The sequence below is a fragment of the Nicotiana tomentosiformis genome, chromosome 5, assembly GCF_000390325.3.
Source record: "Nicotiana tomentosiformis chromosome 5, ASM39032v3, whole genome shotgun sequence".
NCBI lineage: Eukaryota > Viridiplantae > Streptophyta > Magnoliopsida > Solanales > Solanaceae > Nicotiana > Nicotiana tomentosiformis.
In genome coordinates, this window is record NC_090816.1 from 42,786,119 (window position 1) to 42,801,092 (window position 14,974).

A 14,974-nucleotide genomic window follows, 5' to 3' on the forward strand; every position below is an offset into this window, starting at 1 on the left:
GTCTCGTTAGTCTTAACTTAGTGAGGCAGGGTTGTCCTATGCATTCCCTATATACCCAAGCTAAAACCATCGGATAACATCCCAAGTTTATAATGATAGAACTTAAAGGACATGGTATGTTAAACATGGAGACTGCAGTAACAAACCTAAGTATGGCATGATAGAACTCAAATGATATGGCATGATGACCAGAAGAACCTAAGTAGGATAGCAGAACTTAGAAGGGTGCTGCATGTTAAGCATGATGACAATCACAAAATCTAAGTACAGAACTATCACATGCCAAAACCAAGGAGCGCGACCGGTGCTCAACCGAGTGAACCCGACCGAGCAAGCCTGTTAGATTTCATTCTACCCAAACTCATCCACGAATAGAGATAATACATATTTTCATTAATTAGACGAAAATGTGTTCATGTCTACAATACCAATTCATTTCCAATAGTTTCATCATTTTTAAAGTCTCAAATGGATAAGTAATACAACAACAACATAACATAGTTTGTCTTTCCCCAGCACCAATACACAACCCACACTATGTCTAGGGAGCCTCTATATATAAAGAAGAGTACAATGATAATGCCGGCAACAATGCCCCGGCTATACCTCAAGCCGAATACACAAAGTACAAAAGATACATGACCCCGGGATGAAGTGGGGCTCACCAAGTCAGTTGGGAAGAAGGTGTACTTCTATCGCTAATCAATATCTCCTGATGTGGAACCACCTGCATCCATTTAAAGATGTATTGCCCCCGGCAAAAGGGACGTTAGTACCGTCGAATAGCACTAGTATGTATAACTACTATCACTAATCAATATCTCCTGCTGTGGAACCACCTGCATCCATTTAAAGATGCAGTGCCCCTGGCAAAAGGGATGTTAGTACCGTCGAATAGCACAAGTATGTATAACTAAACACCCTCTCAATAGTATGATAAATCATACAAATAAGATTATCATAATATCAATGAAAGCCTTAATCAACATCAAACCTCAATTTAGTATCGAGACAGTGTTCAAATTAATTTCCATATCTCACATTGGGAGATTTTTAGTATCGATATACCATTGTCCACAATACCATTATTCACAATACCATTATTCACAAAACCAGTACCACCGTACTCTTAGCACGGAGTTCGATCATGACCCAATCGGCTAGGTCATCTCATTAGAGACATCAACAAAAATTTCTCTCAATATCAATACCACCGTCTTTAACACGGAGTCCGATCACGACCCGATCGGCTAGGCTATCTATTAGGGACATCGACCACAATCACAATTTCAATTATAATTTCCAGCACAATCACCACCATGTGTGCGGCATGGTGTCCGATCACGACCCGACCGGCTAGGCTGTCTTATTTGAGACATCAACCTTTTTATATCAATCATCTCAATTCATATTACTTTCACATCTTTTCATTTTATTTGCACTAATGGCCATAATTATAAGATCATTCTTGGCACATTGGCCATATTCAGTATTTCATGCCCACCTTATCAATTTTAAATATCATTATCATCATCAACAACAAATACAATTCAAATCAAGGTATGTAGTACACATGTGAGCAACTGAGAGTCTAAGTCACATAGAGATATTTTTCACAAAATTTGGCATAATAGCCTTCATTTGAACTTGACTTAAAGTCAAAACATTATTAATGCACAGCCCATATTTTTACACATCCTCAATTGGTAACATAACATGAATAAAGCATTTGGGATGCTTATTGAACATATATCTTTCAACCCAATCTTACTCGGAATAGCCAGTTTCATAATGAATCACTCGGGACTTACATAATTTACATGAATATCGTGGGATTCAATTCTAAGAAAAGAGTTTAGCCAACATACCTCACTTGAGCTTCCTTACACTCTAAATGTTCCGAAATTCTTAGCAACCTCAATATATTTTAGAAATATAACAAATTGCACCAAAACTAGGAAGATGATCATGGTTCTAGCTCACTTGAGCATTTTATCAAACACTAGGTGTGCATAAGGTTTCAATGTCCTTTTTATGAAAGATTTATCATCCCGCAACCCAATCTTTACCATTTTTAGCTCAACAATCTTCCTACACCCTTTGATAACACATGCATGTAAAATAAACAACTCTCATACCCAAAATTTATCTTGCTAGTTACTCATTTTCAGATGATTTCGAAACTAGGGTTTAGGGTGTAGAATCTTACCTCTAGGATGAAGACCTAGTTAGCTCCCCTTCTTAATCTTTCAAATCTTGAGCAAGAATTGAAGAACAATTATTGAAGAACACATTCTCACTCTAGGGCACTCTCTCTCACTCTAAAATATCATATTGTGTCTCAAAAATAGCCCAAAGAGTGTATTTAACGAAATCGGGTCGGGTTTTAAAAACCCAAAAATAGAGCTCAACACGTAAGCCTAGTCCGGCACAATGAAACATTATTTTCTTTGCAATCTGTACCGGGCTTTACACTTAAGTACTTCGAAATTTTTCGAGGTATTACATTCTCCCCAGCTTAGGATCATTCGTCCTCGAATGAGGGTAAAAATCCATCATTAGCATCTTATGCAACTCAGTTTGTTTCATACCACATTCGAGCAGCCCCAAATTTGACTAACTCCCAAAATTTCGCCAGAGTTTCCCTTGTAACTAGGCCTATCCACCTGTCAGAGAGCCCCAGAAACACATCCTAACAACATATACGTACTTCAACGATGTAACATAATACAAAATAACACAAAATGTGGTCTCATAAGCAATATATATCCAGAAAGGAACACCCTTAATGCCAATTGTTCACATGATACAAAATTCATAAAAGGTAAGTTTTATAATTTTCCTATATCACAATTTTATAAATACATGGTCATTCAAACAAATAAGGATACTTTTTCTTCATTTCTTTCCTCGGCATCCCAAGTAGCCTCTTCAACCTGTTGGTTTCACCACAACACTTTCACGGAGGAAATTTCTTTATTTCTCAATTTTCGGACTTGCCGATCAATAATAGAAACCAGAATCTCTTCGTAAGTCAATTTCTCATTTACCTCAATAGACTCAACCGGAACAATGAGTGTCGGATCTCCAACTACTTTCTCCAACATAGATACATGAAACACCGGGTGTACTAATGACATCTTAGGTGGTAGCTCAAGCTTGTACGCCACCTCACCGATCCTCTGAATGATTTTGTACGGTCCGACATACCTCGGACTCAATTTTCCTTTCTTACCAAATCGCATTACACCCTTCATGGGAGAAACTTTCAAGAATACCCAATCATCTTCTTTGAACTCCAAATCCCAACGACGAACATCCGAATAGGATTTCTGATGACTCTGAGCAGTCTGCAACTGCTCCTTAATGATTTTAACTTTTTCCATAGCCTGATGCAGAAGGTCTAGCCCTATCAAATCTACTTCCCGAACAACCCAATGGGAGATCTACATCTCCTACCATATAAAGCCTCGAACGGTGCCATTTGAATGCTAGCATGATAGCTATTGTTGTATGCAAATTCTATGTGTGGTAAATGATCATCCGAGCTATCTTTGAAGTCTAGAACACAAGCACACAACATATCCTCAAGCGTCTGAATAGTCCGCTCTACCTGCCCGTCAGTCTGCAGGTGAAAGGCTGTACTAAGATTCACCTGAGTACCCAAACCTTGCTGAAATTTCTTCCAAAAGTTAGCAGTGAATTGTGCTCCCCGATCAGAAATGATGGAAATTGGGGTGCCATGCAACCTGACTATTTCTTTGATATACAACTGATCATACTGCTCCACTGTGTCGGTAGACTTAACCGGCAAAAAGTGTGTTGATTTCGTGAGTTGATCCACAATCACCCAAATCGAGTCAAACTTACGTGGGGTGTGTAGTAATCCAACCACAAAATCAATATTAATCATTTCTCACTTCCACCTTGGAATTTCTATGTTTTGTGCCAACCCACCGGGCCTTTGGAATTCGGTATTCTCTTGCTGACAATTCGGGCATCTTGCCATAAAGTCCGCCACATTCCTCTTCATAATACTCCACCAATAGACTTCCTTAAGATCATGATACATTTTTGTAGAACCTGGGTTCACGGAATATCTAGAAGTGTGAGATTCAGTCAAAATTCTTTCACGGAGACTATCCACATTTGGAACACATAGTCGCCCTTGGTACCTTAGTGTACCATCATCCATGCCAAGAGAAAAGGCCATGGTCTTATGTTTATGAATCCCCTCTTTCAATTGTACCAACAATGGGTCACTGTATTGTTTTTCTCTGACTTCCACTACAAGTGATGATTCAGCCCTATTTTGCACAATTACCCCTCCTTCACTAGAGTACGCAAGACAAACTCCCAAACTAGCCAATCGGTGAACTTATTTGGCCAATGGCCTTTGATATGCCTCCAAGTGTGCTAAGCTAACTATAGATTTTCGGCTAAGAGAATCTGCCACAACATTAGCCTTCCCTGGATGGTATAAAATATCAATGTCATAATCCTTGAGTAATTCAAGCCATCTTCTCTGCCTCAGATTTAATTCCTTTTGTTTGAAAATATATTGAAGGCTCTTATGGTCCGTGAATATATTCACATGTACCCCATATAAATAATGACGCCAAATTTTCAATGCAAATACCACCGTCGCAAGTTCTAAATCATGTGTTGGATAGTTCTTTTCATGATTCTTTAATTGCCTAGAAGTATAAGCTATCACCTTTCCATGTTGCATTAATACACACCCAACCCCGATTCTTGAAGCATCACAGTATACCAAAAATCCATTTATACCCTCTGGTAGAATCAACACCGGTGTCATAGTAAATCTTGCTTTCAATTCTTGGACACTCTTTTCACAAGCATCTGACCATTGGAACTTAATTTCCTTCTATGTCAATTTAGTCAATGGAGAGGCAAGAGAAGAAAACCCCTTCACAAACTTTCTGTAATACCTAGCTAAGCCTAAGAAACTATGAATCTCTATTGGAGTTGTAGGACTCGGCCAATTTTTCACAGCTGAAATTTTCTGAGGATCAACCTTAATTCCCCCACTAGAGACTCCATGACCCAAGAATATAACCGATTCAAGAAAAATTCACACTTTGAAAACTTTGCATTTAACTGGTTCTGCTACAGGGTTTGCAGAACTACCCTGAGATTATCGACATGATCTTCTCGACTTTGTGAATATATAAGAATATCATCAATAAACACTATCACAAAAGAGTCGAGGAATGGCTTAAAAACTCGATTCATAAGATCCATAAAGGTTGCTGGGGCATTTGTTAGCCCAAAAAACATCACCAAAAATTCAAAATGCCCATACCGGGTCCTAAAAGCTGTTTTCGGAATATCCCATTCCCTGATCTTCAATTGGTGATACCCGGATCGTAAATCAAATTTGTAGAAGTACCTATCACCTTGCAATTGGTCAAAAGAGTTATTTATCCTTGGTAGTGGGTACTTATTTTTTATTTTTACCTTATTAAGATGACGATAGTCAATACACATTCTCAGTGACCCATCTTTCTTTCTTACAAAAAAGACCGGTGCACCCCAAGGCGACACACTTGGCCGGATGAAACCCTTTTCTAGCAAATCTCTTTATTGTTCCTTTAGCTCCTTCAATTCTATCAGTGCCATTCTGTAGGGTTGAATAGATATAGGATGTGTGTCTGGCATCACATCAATCCCAAAATCAATCTCCCTGTCTGGTGGGATCCCAGGGAGTTCATCCGGAAAGACTCCCGGAAATTCATTCACAACAGGCACGGACTCAAGTATAGGTGCCTCGGCATTGGTGTCCGTAACCCGGACCAAATGGTAAATACATCCCTTGTTGATCATCTTTGTGGCCTTAAGGTAAGAAATAAACCTACCTTTCGACACTACATCATCACCCTTGCACTCAATAACTGGCTCATTTGGAAATTCGAACCTAACAGTTCTGGTTCGGCAATCAAGCTTGGCAAAACATGAATAAAGCCAATCCATCCCCATTATCACATCAAAATCGACCATTCTCAATTCAATAAAATCGGCCATGGTACCCTGACCACGCAACGTGACAACACAATCCCTATAAACCTGCGCGGCCAAAATAGACTCACCAACCGGAGTAGATACAGAGAACGGCTCATAAGGTTGGTCTGTTTCTATCCCAAATTCCATAGTAACATAAGGTGTGACATATGACAAAGTGAAACCGGTATCAATAAGATCATATACATCATGAGATTGGTCGGTTAATATACCTGTGACAACATCTGGAGAAGCCCCTGAATTTTGGCGACCCCTCATAGCATAGTTGCACCATGCCATGCGGGTGTTGGAGTGCCTCTAGCTAGAGGAGGTGCTACGGATGTAGTAGCTGCAGAATTGGTTGGTTGTGCCATGCCCTTGCCCGCACCCTAGCGGGACGAACGATAATCCCTCTGAATGTGACCCCTCAATCTGCATCCATAGCATATGGGTAAGTCTATGTAGCATATTCCTAGGTGCATCTTTCCACACCTAGGGCATGGGGGCTTCCTCTGCTGCTGGAATCTACCACCATGACGACCCTGTTGATTGGATCCCTTGTTGCCCTGATTAGGCCTGAAACGGCTCCACTGCTGCTGCTGACTCTGAAGATTGAGCAAAGGACTGTGATGGCCCTAACAACCCTCCTCTAAAGGCTGACCTGTCGCCACCAGAAGAACCACCAAAGTTGCCCGTAGACTGGGCCTTATTACTACCCTCTCGCTCTATTCTGTTCCTTAATTTGCGGGTCTCTATGGCTTGAGCGAATGCCACCATCTTTCCATAGTTTATATCAGAATTCAAGGCAGCTGTAGCAGCCTCATTAATTACCAAGGGACTAAGGCCCTATACAATTTAGCGAACTCTCGCCTCCATAGTGGGAAACATGTAAATAGCATATTTAGACAGGTACTCGAATCTCATGTGGTAATCCCTCACACTCAAGCTACCTTACCTCAGGTTCACAAACTCAGCAGCATGGGCTGCCTTAGTCTCGGCAGGCAAGAAATGATCAATGAAAGCATAATCAAACTCACCCCACATCGCCGGAGAGCTCCCTTCTCCTTGGGACTCCTCCCATAGTTCAAACTAAGAATATGCCACCTCTTTCAGGCGGTAGGAGGCCAATTCCACTGCCTCTGTCTCAGTAGCACACATGACTCGGAGAGTCTTGTGCATCTCATTAATGAAATCCTGGGGATCTTCCTCTGGGTTAGTACCCGTAAACGCTGGAGGATCCAACTGGAGAAACCTGTTTACCCTGGAACCAGTAGAATCCCCTGGCTAACTGGAAGAAGTGGGTGCAACATTTGACCTATAGGTCTGGGAAGCCACTATTTGAGCCAACATCTGTATGGCTCCCCTAAGATTAACATCAGAAACACCAGAATCGGAAGCTGGAACTGGAGGTGGAACTAGTATATCAGTTGGAGGGATCGTTGCATCCTCAGTAGGTGTAGGGACAGGTGCGGTCTGATTAGTTGTAGTAGAGTCAGTCAGTGTAGTAGCTGGAGGAATATTCTCACTCCTCGGGTACTCACCCGCATCATCAATTATAGGATCAACTGTCACTCTTGGGGTGACATTGGCTCTTTGGCCAGTTCTTGCCTTCTTCTTAGGTGCCATGCACTGAATATTAGAGCAACTCAGGAGTTAGAGGAGGAACAATCTTACAACCAGCTTTATCGCACGATCAAGGACATGAAGGAAGGGTATTATTCCTAAATGCCCATGTAGCATCCTAATTATAGATGTGGTCGACAACACACCGATAATAAGGACTCTACTAGACATGGTTCTGAGACATCCTAGGACACTTTAAAAACTTAGGCTCTGATACCACGTTTGTCACACCCCAAAACCGAGGAGCACGACCGGCACTCAACCGAGTGAACCCGGCCGAGCAAGCCTGTTAGATTTCATTCTACCCAAACTCATCCACGAATAGATATAATACATATTTTTATTAATTAGACGAAAATGTGTTCGTGTCTACAATACCAATTCATTTCCAATAGTTTCATCATTTTTAAAGTCTCAAATGGACAAGTAATACAACCACAACATAACATAGTTTGTCTTTCCCCAACACCAATACACAACCCACACTACGTCTACGGAGCCTCTATAGATAAAGAAGTGTACAATGATAATGCTGGCAACAAGGCCTCGGCTATACCTCAAACCGAATACACAAAGTACAAAAGATACAGGACCCCGGGATGAAGTAGGGCACACCAAATCAGCTGGGAAGAATATGTACTGCTATCACTGATCAATATTCCCTGCTGTGGAACCACCTGCATCCATTTAAATATGCAGCACCCCCGACAAAAGGGACGTTAGTACCGACGAATAGCACTAGTATGTATAACTAAACACCCTCTCAATAAATGATAAATAATACAAACAAGATTATCATAATATCAATGCAAGCCTTAATCAACATCAAACCTCAATTTAGGATCAAGACAGTGTTCAAATTAATTTCCATATCTCACATTGGGAGATTTTTAGTATCGATATACCATTGTCCATAATACCATTTTTCACAATACCATTACTCAAAAAACCAGTACCACCGTACTCTTAGCACGGAGTATGATCACGACCCAATTGGCTAGGCCATCTCATTAGAGACATCAACCACAATTTTCCTCAATATCAATACCACCGTCTTTAACACGGAGTCCGATCACGACCCGATCGGCTAGGCTATCCATTAGGGACATCGACCACAATCACAATTTCAATTATAATTTCCAGCACAATCACCACCATGTGTGCGGCATGGTGTCCGATCACGACCCGACCGGCTAGGCTGTCTTATTTGAGACATCAACCTTTTTATATCAATCATCGCATTTCATATTACTTTCACATCTTTTCATTTCATTAGCACTAATGGCCATAATTATAAAATTATTCTTGGCATGTTGGCCATATTCAGTATTTCATGCTTACCCAATCAATTTCAAATATCATTATCATCATCAACAACAAATACACTTCAAATCAAGGTATGTAGTACACATGTGAGCAATTTAGAGTCTAAGGCACATAGAGATATTTCACAAAATTTGGCAAAATAGCCTTCATTTGAACTTGACTTAAAGTCGAAACATTATTAATGCACAGCCCATATTTTAACACATCCTCAATTGGTAACATAACATGAATAAATCATTTGGGATGCTTGTTGAACATATATCTTTCAACCCAATCTTACTCGGAATAGCCAATTTCATAATGAATCACTCGGGACTAATATAATTTACATGAATATCGTGGGATTCAATTCTAAGAGAAGAGTTTAGCCAACATACCTCACTTGAGCTTCTTTACACTCTAAATGTTCCGAAATTCTTAGCAACCTCAATCTATTTTAGAAATGTAACAAATTGCACCAAAATTAGGAAGATGATCATGGTTCTAGCTCACTTGAGCTTTTATCAAACACTAGGTGTGCATAAGGTTTCAATATCCTTTTTATGAAGGATTTCATCATCCCACAACCCAATCATTACCATTTTTAGCTCAACAATCTTACTACACCCTTTGATAACACATGCAAGTAAAATAAATAACTCTCATGCCCAAATATTATCTTGCTAGTTACCCATTTTCAGATGATTTCGAAACTAGGGTTTAGTGTGTAGAATCTTACCTCTAGGATGAAGACCTAGTGAGCTCCCCTTCTTAATCTTCCAAATCTTGAGCAAGAATTGAAGAACAATTATTTAAGACCACCTTCTCACTCTAGGGCACTCTCTCACACTCTAAACTATCAGATTATATCTCAAAAATGGCCCAAATAGTGTATTTAACGAAATAGGGTCGGGTTTTAAAATCCAAAAATGGAGCTCCAGAACAAGGTATACGATTGCATAACCGATATGCGGACCGCATATCGGTCTCATAATTGGTTACAAAATAGCCAAAAGAACTGTCTGTGTATGCGGTCCGCATAACTGTTATGCGATCGCATAATGCACCACATAACAGTTATGCGATCGCATAGTCGACCGCATAGCTGCTTCCAGAATGGCCCTCACCTGCTCCCTTCTGCGGCCATTATGCAGCCCACAGAGTGATTATGCAGTCACATAATGGACCGCATAAATGCACTTTTTCTGTGCATTGTTCAATCCAAAAAGTCTATAATCCTTGGCTCGCAGGCTCGCCGCGAAGAATTTCTATAATCCTCAACATGTAAGTCTAGTCCGGCACCATGAAACATTATTTGCTTTGCAAATTTTACCGGGCTTTACACTTAAGTACTTCAAAATTTTTTGGGTGTTACAAAAACTTAGAAGAACGTGATATAATGAGTCATAAGGACTTATAATAAAACATTAAGTGGAATAGAATTCATAATACAACGTGATGAGCATGAAGGTCATAACAGAGCATTAGGTGGAACAAAATGCAAAATGCAATATGAAGATTATGAAAGTTGCAAAAAGACATTAGCAGAACTCAAAATGTAACATGATAATCATAACAGAACATTAGATCAAGGTTTGAGGTTTTAGGCAAAAATATGAGAAATCATCAGGGTAAACAACTTAAACACATAGGTTGTTTAATACAAAAATTAAAATTAGTAAAGTCATACAACTTCCTAGTTAACATTAAATAAATACAACAGCCTATCATAGATCATTAAAAGGTCATAGTGAACAAAAATAAGTGATTAAAGGCTGAATAAATATTATAAACAAAGTAGTTAACAGGAACACAGTATCATCTTCATGATTTTCGAATGAAGCAATTAAAAGAGAAAGGATGGGGGTGTACTGACCTCCTCTTGAGCAACAAACCAAACAGGATTTTAACTTAGCCGTATGAGAATCAAAGTTTCAAACTCTTGAGCAGTGGAGGAACTCGGAAATAGAAGAGAATAGAAATTAATCATAAAATAAACCTAGGCTTCTAAACCGTTTATTCGTATAAGATTTTGATTCTTGTTAAGTTAGGTAGGTCTGGTTCGTGAAAGCATTTAAGGCCCTTATTTATAGTGGCCACTGAACCTTAGGATTTCAGCAGATTCAAGTGATGGTAGTGGAGAATGACGACCACTAGATGATGCAAGCATATCGAGTGAAATTAGGGGAAACAGAGATGGATTTTACCTAAGTGATGAGAGGTCGGTTTATGAAGATGAAGACCCATCAGATAAACTCTATAACCCAAAGGTCACTTCATTTGACACTTGGTAATGAGTTATCATGATGAAACCTATACAGAAGCTCCATGCATGCCCCGATTTGATGGATCATGAGAGATATCAGATGATTTTAAGTTTCATATTTTGGTCTGTGATTTCATAATTGGGGCTTTTGAAATTTCATCACTAAAACGAAAAGAAAACAACATGCTTCATAGCCAGGGACAAGATGAGTGGTTCTGTATGTTTGATTTGAAAGGACAAGGAAGAAATCGGATTAATGGTGTTTCGAGCTTAGGGTTTCAGAACTGGGAGTTTTAATTCGAGTGATTGAAAGAGGAAAATAGCAGCGGGATTCATGGATAGGGAGGCAGATTGAGTGTTTGGTGTTTGATTTGTGTGACCTTGCTCAAATTTATGCATGGATTTGGGATTGATAGACTAGAGACGGATGAGAGAAAAGAGAGAGTTTAGGGAAAGAGGGCGGCGGGGTCAAGGGAGAAATGATTTAGGGTTAGGGGTTTAGGAGGCCGTCTCTAGGGATAAGGTTAGGGTAAACGCTGACAATTCTAAGTTTAAATGTTTTATTGAGGAATTTTGGTGGCCGTTGGATTCTAGTGATCCAACGGCTATGATTAATTTAAAGAGAAAATAGAGACAAATTGCGAGTCGTTGATCCAAAGAACAGACGGCTTAGATCAGTCGTGTTTATTTTGTGTGTGTTGGAGATGGGTGACGTGGTGCACTGCTATTAGTTTAAAGGGAGTGGCATGGATTTCCAAGGTAGATTGTAGAGGTTGTTTGGAATGGATCAATTTCGGATTGGGCTTGATTTTTGGGCTAAAATTGATTTAAATAGTAGCCATTTTGTATTTAATTGAGGAATTGCAATTGTAACCTTTAGTTTTTAACCCTTTTAAAATTAATTTAATTAAACTTAAATAATTTCTAATAAAATGTAGTAAAGTTATAAATATCAAATATACTACTAATTATTGTAATTAATTGTTTATAAAATACGTTATTTTCTGAATTGCAACACTAATTTCGAACCTAGTAATCTAATTAATCATGAATTTTAAGAAGTAATTCGTTAAATTAATCATAAAAACTTCTATGGCATATTTAAAAATTATTTTACTAATATTAAAATTGTAAGTACATTTGTAATTACATATTCATAATGCTGAATGATTAATTTCAAAACTAATACTTAATTAATTTGTAAAATAGATATTTATTGATAAGAAATACTTTCAAAATATTTATTGTAAATTATTAAGTATAAGTAAATTAATTTTAAAAGGGAGGGTCAAAATTAACCGTCAACAATTGGTATTCTTGATTCTTTTGGAAAGTTGTGGCGTATGTGCATTGTGGTACGAGTTGTGATTATATTATGATATTGATACACATGCGGTGGTATAAGGCTAGGGGTCGATATACATGCGGTGAGATAAGGTGGTCTTGATATGCGTGTTGCTAGTAGGGGAACTACTTGAAGCCACGAGGTGTGATAAGGTGGACTAAAACGCGAATAGCTATTTCGGAAAAATAATTTTTAAAACTAAATTTAAGGCTCCCGCGGTGATATATGAAAAACTTGTGATTGAAATTGAGAAATGTGAATACGAGGCGGTACCTGGATTGTGATTCTTGTTGTACATCTCATGTTGAAAGAAGTTATTGGCTGAACAGCTCTTGTTGCTCTTATTCTTCCTTGTCTTACCAGTTTTGTTCGTATTTGATTATTTGGGGTTACTATTGTTTGCTTCCTTCTTGTTTTCTTTATGCCTAAAATTCTGTCATTAGTTTACATTATTAAATTGCTTCAGTATCATTCATTTCTCCGCTTTCCATTACTTCTCATTATTATATTTTTTTTTTCTATTTATTATGTCCTAGTAGGTGTCTTGACCTCGCCTCATCACTACACTACCGAGGTTAGGCTCGATACTTATCGGGAACCGTTGTAGTGTACTCATACTAAGCTTTTGCACATTTTTGTACAGAACCAGATAAGTCCGCCCATGCCGGATGCTAGAGGTTGATAGAGTAGATGCTTTTGGAGACATCAAGAAATTCCTGCTCGACGTCCGCAAGCCTCGGAGTCAACCTTTTATTTTAGACTTCTACCGTTTATTTCTTATTTCAAAACATTATTGTATCACGAGACTATTAGTACTTTCTTGCAGAGCTTATGACTCTGTTCCACCAGGTTTTGTGGAAGTGTTAGCTATTGTACTCTTGAGTTTTATTATAATAGTGTAAAGGTTTAATTTGAGGTTTTAGTATTATTTACGCTACTTCTTTGTGCATGTTGGGATTACCTAGTCTTAGGGACTAGGTGCCATCATGACATCTTATGGTGGGAAACTGGTGTCGTGACATGGAGGCTATTGCATTGCCAACCAATGATGCCAAGGTGGTGGCCACATTTTTGAAAAAGAACATATTCTCAAGGTTTGGGACTCCACATGCTTTGATTAGTGATGAAGTAACACATTTCTGCAATAGGTTATTGAATAACCTTCTAGCCAAATATGAGACTCGCCATAGAGTTTCCACTACATATCATCCGCAAACAATTGAACAAGTTGAAGTGTCTAACAGAGAAATAAGCAAATACTAGAGACAATAGTGAGTGTGAACAGGAGGTATTGGGCTACAAAGTTAGATGATGCCGTGTGGGCATATAGAATTGCATACAAAACGCAAATTGGGGAATCACCGTACAAGCTTGTGTATGGGAAGGCATGTCACTTGCTGGTTGAACTTGAACATAAGGCGTATTGGGCAGTCAAGAAGTTGAATATGGAATTGGAAGCTAGGGGCGAGAAGAAATCTTGCAGTTGAATGAGTCAGATGAGTTCAGACTGCACTCCTATGAAAATGCTAAGCTTTACAAGGAGAAAACCAAAAGATGGCATGACAGGCATATCAAGCCTCGTCACTTCGAACCAGGCCAAAAGGTACTATTGTTCAATTTCATGCTCAAGCTATATCCTGGGAAATTAATATCGAGGTGGTCAGGTCCATTTGAGGTGGTGAAAGTCACCCCTTATGGTGCAATCGAGTTGCGCGCTTTAAATGGAGAAATATAGTTTTTGGTGAATGGGTAAAGGGTCAAGCACTATTGGGGAGGTGTCATTGATCGTCAGAAGTACAAAGTGATATTCGTTGATGAGTAAGCAAGGCCCTGCGTCGTGCCGCGATGTTAAATCAGGCGCTTGTTGGGAGGCAACCCAATTTTTATTGCTTTCGTAGATTAGTTTTTCTCTTTTGGTTAAAGTAGAGTAGTGTTTTTATTTTCTATTGTAGTCTTAGAAATCGTAGGTAGGAGTGGTGTGGAATGTTTAGTAGCCGAGTGTTTTTGTATGCTAGTTTGGGCTAAGTGTGGGGTGGATTGACATCCCCCGAAGCTTGTTTTCAATGTTAGGAATGCCATAACAAGCCTATCCACGACCTTTGTATGAAATATTTATGTTGTATCATCTTGTTAGAATAGGTTAATGTCGCGTATTAGTTTTAGTTATTGGGGGTGTGTTCCTCGCTTACCATACCACTAAGCCTCATTGTTATAATCGACCACTTGCTTTTTTATGGTAAGATATTTAAAATATAATTGTGTGGCATGGGAAAATCTTGAGTACCCATTACCTTTGGGGTGAAACACTTGGGTGTTTGTTGGACAACTATCGTGAGTATATTGCATAGAGCCTTCGGTTCTAAGTGTGGGGTCATCTTAGACTTCGACTTTAACCTTAGGCAGATTCCTTGATT